The 10135-nt window shown below is 34.6% G+C and overlaps 1 protein-coding gene across 5 annotated transcripts in view; it reads right to left on the minus strand.

The window, feature by feature from the left end:
* GPATCH2 (G-patch domain containing 2) overlaps positions 1-10135 on the minus strand; it is a 170405-nt gene that overhangs the window by 127671 nt on the left and 32599 nt on the right. The window lies entirely within an intron of this gene.

Here is a 10135-nt window from a genome sequence, read left to right on the forward strand (position 1 = left end):
TTTTTTCTTTTACAGCTGGTTAAAGACAGCTATCAGCAGACAAAGACAACAAAAAAACAGGGTAAATAAATTTACATCAATACATCATGTTGTGAAACTACAGAATATCAAAAACAAACAAACAAATAAAATCAGTGGGGGCGAGTGGGGGGAGGGTGGAGAGGGGGCGGGAGAACTAATCTGACAATAGATTTCTCAACAGCAATGATGAATGCCAGAAGACAGTAACAGGGTATTCACCAAGTGTTGAGAGAAATTGTTGAACCCAGAATTACATATGCAGAAAAAGTATTTTTCACAACCAAGCATGAAAGGAATCCGGTTTCAGATAAAAAAGAACAAATTATCAGTTTTAGAACTTCACTAAAATACCTTCTAAGAACGTATTCAAAGAAAAGTGATAAACAACAACAACAACAACAAAACAAAGAACAGGGATCCTATAAGGAAAAATATGAAATGTTAGGTGAAATAGTAAGAAAGAATCTGGTAAATCTTGTAGATCTAAAATAAACACTGTATATTAATACTAATGTCTAATTCATAGGTTTATAAAACTAGTAAGATTAGAAAGCAAAGGAATGTTTGAAGGATGATCAAAATCAGTGTTCTAAGGTCTCTGTATTGAACGGTCAGAAGTCTGACATTATTACACATGAACTTGAAATTTAACACACCCATGTACTCAACTAGTTGTTAAATTAACCATGCATTTTTACAACTGTTTATCTTCAGTTACACTGAATTTAAGCACGCGAGTTAGAATCAGATAACCTGTTTGTTCACAAAAGTAATACCTACAAACAAACCTATGCTAATCTTCACAAAAATCCATGTTCATTCACTCAATATTCTCACTGAATATTGAGTTCCCCCGATGTGTCAAGCACTCTTCTAGACACTGAGGAGAATGGTGAACAAGAGAAAGAGTGCTTGACCCTGGAAGCTTACATTCTAGTAGTTGGAGACACCAGACAAGGAAAAAAAAAAAAAGGATAATTTCAGATTATGGTGAATGCTATAAAGAAAAGAGAGGTCATATGAGGGCAAGTAATTAAGAGATGGGGGAGATAAGAGATCTAAGTAATTTTGCCTAAGACTTTGAAAGGGTGGCAACTCAAATCGAGTCCCTTCTAATTCCAATTGCCTGGTCTTCCTAATGTATTATATTACTTTCTTATTTTGTGGGAAGACTTCGTCAGTCAAAGTCAGAGCTCAGATACTCTTTTTGCATTGCCCCTTAGTAGAAGTGATCACTCTATTTATTCTGTTCTCAATAGTGCAAATGGCTTATATCTCTGTTACGGCACTCACAACTTTTCTTAGCTGGGCGTTGGTCTATACATACCAATAACTGTAGACTCACTAAGATTAGAGATGTGTATCATTTGTTATTTTGGGCTTCCAGACCTTACCAGAGTATCTGGTACATAGTAAATCTCAATACTTTCTTGTTCTGAACCTCGATGATTTTCATTTAAAATGTGATCAACATAAGTACTACTTATATAAACTAATCTTCACTTAAAGGTTTGGGCATGCTTTAGAAGAGACAAGAATAAATAATGGCCATCAGGTCAAGTCACCATAGTAATAACCTGATGGAGATGACTATAAAAGAGGTGAAATTTTCGGGGGTAGAAGGGTGATTCTTAAATGCTGGAAGAAAGGCAGAGATCAGGATGAGGAAAAGGGACATGACCACAGGTCATGGGTCATAACTACCTTGATAGGATTTCCAAACTATACATGCTGTTCCCAATATGGAGGTAGGTGGTGGGACTGAATTATGATGCCCACCCATGGTTAAGAACTGCTACCTAGTGAATCATCATAGTGAGGTAATGTGTTATTATCTCTCAAGTAGACTGGAATGGAAAAAAATACCTAGAGCTACCGGGCACATGGCACAATATAAAAAGGCATCATTGCCTTCTGCATAGAGATAAGGATTGAAAGCTGTTAGAATAACAAAAAGCACAGATAGAAAAGATCTGACAAAGAATAAAAACAAACACCAAACAAATATGAGAATGACAATATCCAATATATGGGGAAAAGAGAAGCCAGGAAAACAGGTCAGAGGCAGAGGAGTGGTTGCAAAGGAAGGAGAAAACAGAGATGGTATGATCACGAAAAACCAGGGCAGGAGTGCTAACAGGATGGAGCTAAAATGACAAATAGTAAAGAATAGCTGAGAAAGAAAAAGATGAGAAAGGCTTGGAAGAATCATTGTCCAGGATGTCAGCAGTGACCTAGGAAGAGGATGATAGGAGTCTTAAAGGAATTTGAAGAGGATGGAAAAGATAAGTCAATGAAGAAGAGAGTTATAGTCTCTGCTTAACTTAGAATCTTCTCAGTAGCCCAGCCAGACACTCAATTGCAAAGAACTACTGAGGGCAGTGACTTAATTCTGATACATGAACTGTGTTGGGTCCAATGACAGTGTCTCAGAATATAACCAAGAGTACTGATCTACCTACTGGGAAGCTATTTCAATGGGAAGGAGTTTTTTTGTTTGTTTTTTTAGTATACAGTTGTGTTTTCAAACATTATTATTATGACCATTAGGATGACTTCATCATTAAAAAGCCTAAAGGTTGTTGTTATTGTTATTATTTTTATAACAATATTTATTGTTTTTATTGTTTTTTAATGAAGCACTTAACCCATTCAAGCTTAACTGAACCATAAGACATCATCCAGTGTGATATTCTCAAAAACAAAGAAAAAACAAAAAACAACAAAAAAAACCAAACCAAACAAATAATTAAATGCCCTTCAGAATGAAGAGTAAAAACAAAATGAAACAGATTGCAAATCTTTAACTCAGTAATATCTTCTATGTTGTTCTTTATCTTTATTCAGTACCACCATTCGTACAGAGCACTGTACATAGCAATTAAAATAGATTGTAACTTCCTCAAATAATGGTCTGCAAGACAGGTGACAGTCATAAACTAATGTCAGCTGATGTCAGATGAGGAAACCTACCCCCTCAGGGGGAATAATTCGATGGAGATAGCAAGTTAAACAAATACTCCATATGAACATAAAACCATTAGTGTATGTTGTGAACACAACTGAAATAAATATAATCAAGTATGTGACTAGCAATAGTTATGCAAAGCCATATTTACATGAGTCAGACTGAGAACAACTCAGTTGTGTCCTTAAGAACAACTTAAAAGGATGTTTTTAAGACACTTCTGAGGAAGGAGGAAAACTTAGGTGACTATGAACAGGGCACTATATCAGGAAGAAGTAAGAAGGAAGGCTTCCAATTATTTCAAAATCTGAGAAGCAAAAGTTGTTTGGTCCTGTATTTTTTTTCTTATGTATGAAAGAATGTGATCCCACATGTCGTTAGAAATCTTCCAGAGGGTCTGACTGCCTTCACTGAATTGTACAATCTCCCAGTGGGCAAGAGCCGCTCTTCCTGCCTCTTCTGTTTATCCCATGCACCTCCCTTTCTACAAGTCCCACTCCTGAAGGCTTGATTGCCTGTGGCTGCTAGCAAATGCCATGCTGCTGCATGCCATGCACCATTGCTCATGCTTTTCCTTTTGTCTAGAGCATCTGTCCTACTCTATTTGCTAATTAATGTTTAAATAAATATTTCCTAAATGGAAATAAACTGGATGATTGAAAGACATCCACTTGTTCTATACATTCTACAGGTCCCCCAACTTAAAAATATAATGTGTATAATATGGTAAACCAAGTGGTTTTAAATTTGTATAAGCTGGAGAGGTCTATATTTATAAACAGGAAAACTATTTAGGCAAGTGAAAAAAACTAGACCAGAATCGATTAATTACTTTATAAGTGAACAAACACTCTAAAAGAGAGTCTAAGAAAATATGGAAATAACTTTAAGGGAAATTTTTTAAAAATGAATTTGTGCCAGACAGCTTGCTAGGCAATGGTTTTAATGTCTCAATTATTCCTTAGAGAAGCAGCATCCTTTCTTTATTAGACATTCTAGGGCAGTTAAATAATGTCAAAAGATATTACTTCTCTTTCTTGATGTAAGCATTTTAACCACTCAGATCATAAAGGTCAAATTAACAGAGCTTTCATTTATTTGTACTCAACTAACCTAATACAGTAAGTTTCTCTTAATACGTTAATACTACTACAGCTAAACTTATGTCTGATGACTTCGTTTTGCAAAACAGCACAATGATTTCAGTCACCATACTGTAATATAATTTTCCTTTTATCAAGGTCATTCAGCACCAGCTTTCCAGACTTCAACTGCAGAGATGGGTCATTTCATTGGTAAATTTGAGAAAAATAAAAGGGTACAGGCACATTAGAGGGCTTGGGCCTTTGGTTTTTATTTTAGCATTGAACTAAGCTATAATACTTCCTTTGAAAGACATTAAGTATTAATTGTATCTAAATCTAAGTTTTAAAAGTGGCTTCTAACACATTGGATAAGATACATTTAACTTTCTAAAGATGAGAAAATAAACAGCACCTATTTCTCAGATCTCAGGAAAAAAAATCATTAAGTCTCAAGTACTAGGCTTTTCTTCAGCCAATGGTCAAGGATCAGAGGGAAAAGCAATTGAATGGAAAAGGCACTAGACTCACACAGCTCTATTCAGTCTGCCAGAGCCCACTCACACAGAGGACAGAGAAAATAACATCCTTACAGTAAAATGTCTGAATTCTCAATTAACTATAATAGTGCTTCTGTGATCAACACTATTTGAAGAAGACTTAAGCACATGCACTGTAAGTTTTCACTAGAGGACCAAAAGAAAAACCATGATTCATATAATGTCTTTATACCTCTTGCTTGATCAGGAAAACAGATTAGAATGCAAATATCTAATTTCCCCCATTTCATGTTGAAACTTCACTTACCCCCTCCATTTAAGTCGTCTACTCGCCCACCAACCCTCCCCGAAAGTTCATTAAGTATCTGCCTCATGAAAGGCTCTGTGGGATGCAATACTGCTTTACTCAGCTGTGGAAAGGGATGTATGTACACAAAGGGGCAGCAGTATTTGGCCAGTAAACTGGTTTTTGTTGTTTTCCTTTATCTTCCTTTTTATTTTCCCCCCTATCAGAGTATCTTAAAATGTTTTGAATTTGAAGAACTTTACCTAGGAATGCCCTTGCTAGTGTGCAGGTACATCCCCAACACAAAGCTACTTCATATTATATGTGTGTGGATGTATGTACATACATATGTATTATCTGCCTGGACCCTGAAGGCATTTGAGCTTTGGACTCCGAAAATAAATGAGTAATAATAGTTTCTTTACAGTTCACAAAGTCCTATTACATACCTTATTTCACCTTATCTTTTATTATCCCTATTTTAGGGATGAGGAAACTAAAGCTTAAAAACTGATTTCTCCAAGGTTATGCAGCCAGTAAATCATGGATCTTGGAGAAGTTACTCCGATTTCTGGCTCCATGCTGTTTTGCTTGCACTCTACCAGAAGTGGCTACCACATGGTCCTGTGAGTAATGAGGTGATGGGAGTGAGGCCCCTGAATGACAAGAGAGATGCCTTTCTGGCAGGGAGGTTTTCAGATAAGGTTTTAACTAAAATGTATTTTGATGAATGGGCAAGATTTCCACAGACTGACATGAAGTGTGATGTTTCAAATGTAAAAATAGTTGGAACAAAGTGACAGAAGCTGGAAGGCCCCAGACACATTCAGGATGCATGAACCAGGGAGAATAGGGACGCAGAGATGGAAAGGGAAGTTGAAGCCCTAATGGCAAAGACCCAGACAGGAAGAAGAGGAATTTACATTCTATCTGGTAAACCAAGGGGTGGCACTGGAAGATTCAGAAGTCAAATGGGTCAGATGGACCACGTTAGGATTTGAGGAAGAGTTGATGACGGTGTGAAAGAAAGCAGAGAATAAAAGACTAAAAAAAAAAAGAGTTTGGCTGAGTCAGTGGCCAAGAGACTAAAGGAGAAAATCGGGGGCAAAGTATGTAGGTTACTTGTTGACCTCCTTCAAAACGTTTATTTTGCTTGAAAACAGTAAAAACTTACTTGGCAGTTCCTAAAATGATGGCTGAAAATATTAACAGAATTTCAGCCTATAGGATGGATTCACATTCAAGCAGAAGGACAGAAAGGCAGGTGGGCACATCGGACAGTCTATGGGACCAGGAATCAGCAGGTTGGCCTTGGCTCTGCGTCTTCCTATTCACGTCACTTCCATGTCTTCCTTAACGTTCTCTTTTAAAAGGTGGGCAGAACAAATCTGTTGTCCTTCACAAAACTGAATACCATGCGAAGGAGACAACTGTGATACTACAGCTGTTGTTAAAGTCTTCATAACTGACAGTAACACAGAAACTTCAGCAATAAATTGACTCTGTATCATGAGCCAATGTTTATAAAACCACCGGAGAAGTAACACTCATATCTGTTATTGGAGTTTCAAAGGAAGGCCACGGCATTTCCATTTATCATTTTTTATTTAATAGAAGATGATTTAACTTACTTTCATATTTAATGTGATCGGGAAATCAAGTTAGGAAGTCCATGTAAGTTGGAAATTATGTTTAAAGTTTTTACAGCTAGTTAAGATTACGAAAACTTGCCATTTGTTAAAAGAGAAATTAATTTGGTAAATCCAAATGAATATTACATTCTGGATTAAAGAAGCCATATATCAAAAAAGTTATTAAGTTCACAGCTTTAAAAAAAAGCTCTATTTTTAGATAAATAGCAAGACCTCTAATTCATGTCTGATCTTTGCGCCTTAGAAAGCATCTGTTTTCTTCACTGTATAGTTAGCACAATCATTGAATTCTATTTTGGCTATTCTGGCTACAAAAATCACCTTTTTAACTGCTAATTTCATCATATGGCATCTTATATATATATTATATATTAGCAATGACACAAATATGCTACGGAGTTACAGGTTTAATTCAAATTAATGTCACTTTCATTTCTAATAGGATCCATTCCAAAATTCTATTTCAGAATTTTATTTGATAAAATATAAGCATAGACTTAACCACCAAGCCTCAGAACATGTTAATTGCAAACACATTTTTATGTACTTTGTGGGCAAGTAAACAAATTCTTACTTTCAGTTTTAAATTTTTTGTAATAGCACAGTGGAGGTGGAGATGGAAATAAAAAAGGGTACCACTCTGAATTTTACTGTGGAATATGTGTAGGAAGGTATAAAATTAAAATGACAGGAGTCAGTGTTTACCATACAGTATTTCAAGGATTTATTTTAAGTCTAATGATAATCTTAAGTGTATAAAGAATGACAGATACTCCTTTATTATGTATTAAATTAAAAACATAACAATGATTCCATTCCAAACCATAGTGTATGTGAAAAACCAATGTGACTGCATACTTAGGATATATTAATAAAGAATAATCTGAAATGTATACACAGAAATTAAACAGTGTATCTGGAGATTAATAAGGGGAAGACCTCTGTGTAAGGAACAAACTGAACATAGCTGGTTACTGTGCTTCCTTTCAATGACACTTCTGGGTAACTGCAATCAAAAGGAAATAAAAGCAGACACTCAATATGATCACTATCTGATCCTGATTCAAATGGGCATTTCCTCTTTTTTTGTACTAAATACTTACATGAAATGATGATACAACCCCATGTATTTCTTTCTTCTCTTTTTGATTCCAAAATGGATCTATGGCAACGATCATCTAACAACCGCCTAAGTGCTTGTTTTATGAATCTGGCCCTTACTCAAGAAGTTACATTGAAAAGTCTTTTAATCTCCTTCTGAAAAGAATTTACTGGATTGCATTTAAGTTCAAGTTCAAGGGTATTAAAATGTACAAAGGAGAGTGAAAAAGGTGCTAGGTTATAGATTTTAACTTCTTAACTAGAAAACTGACTCAAAATAGATTTTCTAATTTACAATGAATCAAAAGAGAAAACATTAGACCATAGCAAAAGTGGCACAAATGTATCAAAAACCAAATGAATAAACATTTGAGGAGATTTATTATTAGAAATTGCAATAAATTTTGGAAAGATGAATTGATTTTAGTTAAAAGGTATAACTGACAATTTATTGGGCGGGAAGATGCATTATTTTCCAATTGTTATCCATCTACAGTAAAACTGATTTGTGTCCTATTGTATTTTATGGAAAAGGAGAGTGCAACTTTCAGTGATTTAGATTAAATGTATTAATCATAACCAGGCACTGTGAACTATATATCTACTATTAAAGAAGATTTTTGACATTTAATTCTGTAGCAATATTTTGGCTCTGTACCACTCTTCCTAAATCCAATTCCTGCTACAGTTGGCAGATTTCTCCCTTTTAATTTTATGAGGCTTAAAGTAGCATTTAACCACCCATGCGGTAAATAATGCGGGATTAGAAATATTTAGTGTTTTGTTTCCCTTTCAAGAGTGGTAATCCATCAAGTCCAAAAATGTTCTCTAAAATTTTTCTATATTTTTGGCAATCTCTAATATATGAGATCATAAAAACTATAAAATTAAATAAAATGCATTACATAGCCAGAATAGATCTGCTTTCTAAAGAACTGCCTTAACCTGAAAGAGCAGGGAGAGACATTTTTGAACCAGAAACGTGGAATCCTTATTGAAACACAAAACAAAATAAAATAAAAGATATGAATTAAAACATGATAACTAGATTAGAAGCTTTTGATTTTGTTCCCACAGGTAACAAATCTTAATGTCGGTGTGTAAAATAATTCTGAAACAGCTTGGTCATTTAAGATCTATCTAAAACACACACTCTTACAAGACAAGGTATTCAGATTCTATAGGAAAATGATTACTGAACACGTAAGATGTTCTAGGTATTTGGCTAAGTGCTCATAAGAGTAAAAACGAATTTTAAGTTTAGTACAACTATCACATGATGGACATTTACTCCCCCGAAATAAATGTGGTTAAAAAAAAAAAAGAAAAAAAACAAGTGAGGCACAAAGACAAAAATGAACTGATTAACCTATGGGAGTTAATATTCTAACCACAATTTTGAATAATATTGAACATTTTTGTATTTAACATGTGAGCTTAAAAATAATTAAAAACTTCAATTAAAAGTCTGTTACTAAATCAAAATAATCACCAGAAGTGAACCTGACTTTAAACAAAATCAAATTCCTATTTTAAAACTTTAATTCATATGAAATGTTAATTTTGGCTATTAGGGAATCCAAATTATTACAATAATCACACTATAACTGCATGTGGTACTTTAAGATCTATCAAAGTAATAAAGTAACCTGTCAAACAAGTAATTATCTATATTTAATCTATATATAAAACAAATGGCCCAGAAATGAGTAAAGTCTGTAATTCACTCAAGACATGTTGATGCCATACATTCATGGTGAGAACATCTAATTTCTTCATACATATTCATATCTTCATTCACTTTTAACAAAGTTTATGATTATGACTGTTGGGAAAACAGTGTCTGTCCTTCTAGTGTCTAAATGAAATCTTGGATTACTGACCAGCAGTAAGATATAATCTAAAATATGTGTGTTCATGTTTGTGTAAAAGCCCGTTTTCATACATAGTGTCCGCTGTGCCCTCCATGCCCTTCACAGTGCTACACCGTGGAGCTGGGAGTTAAATGTCGGGAGAAATAGAGAACTGATCCAGTCAGCTAGACAGCCAGAACCTTAAGGATCATTCCAATGGAAATAAAGGCATTTCAATTGCAAACATTAGACACAATACATACAATAATGTGTTGGCAATGTGTTTGTAACATATACAATTACATGCATTAAGTTGCTGAGGAAACAGGATGACTCTAAGATTTTGTTTGATCCAGGAAGAGTTAGATTAATTGATATTTCCTATAAACAGCCAACTCCAAAGGCTGGGCATATCAGTATTTTATGAAGCTAAACGGGGAAGTAGGTTAGGGAAAAGTTGTGACATTAATAAATATGAAAAAGGCAAATGCCAAATTTGCAGCATGAATTAAATTATTTATTTCAATGCAATCAGCAACAATTTAAAAGGGTGAACTAAAGATTCAATGACAAAAATTCTTCAATCTTTCCTTGAAATGAGAACGCTATCATATTTTGAAGATGACAACTTTTACAAGTTGACAAGAAATTTAAGTTTCAAGCCTCATGGTA

This window comes from Canis lupus, chromosome 38 (genome assembly GCF_003254725.2).
Source record: "Canis lupus dingo isolate Sandy chromosome 38, ASM325472v2, whole genome shotgun sequence".
Taxonomy (NCBI): Eukaryota; Metazoa; Chordata; class Mammalia; order Carnivora; family Canidae; genus Canis; species Canis lupus.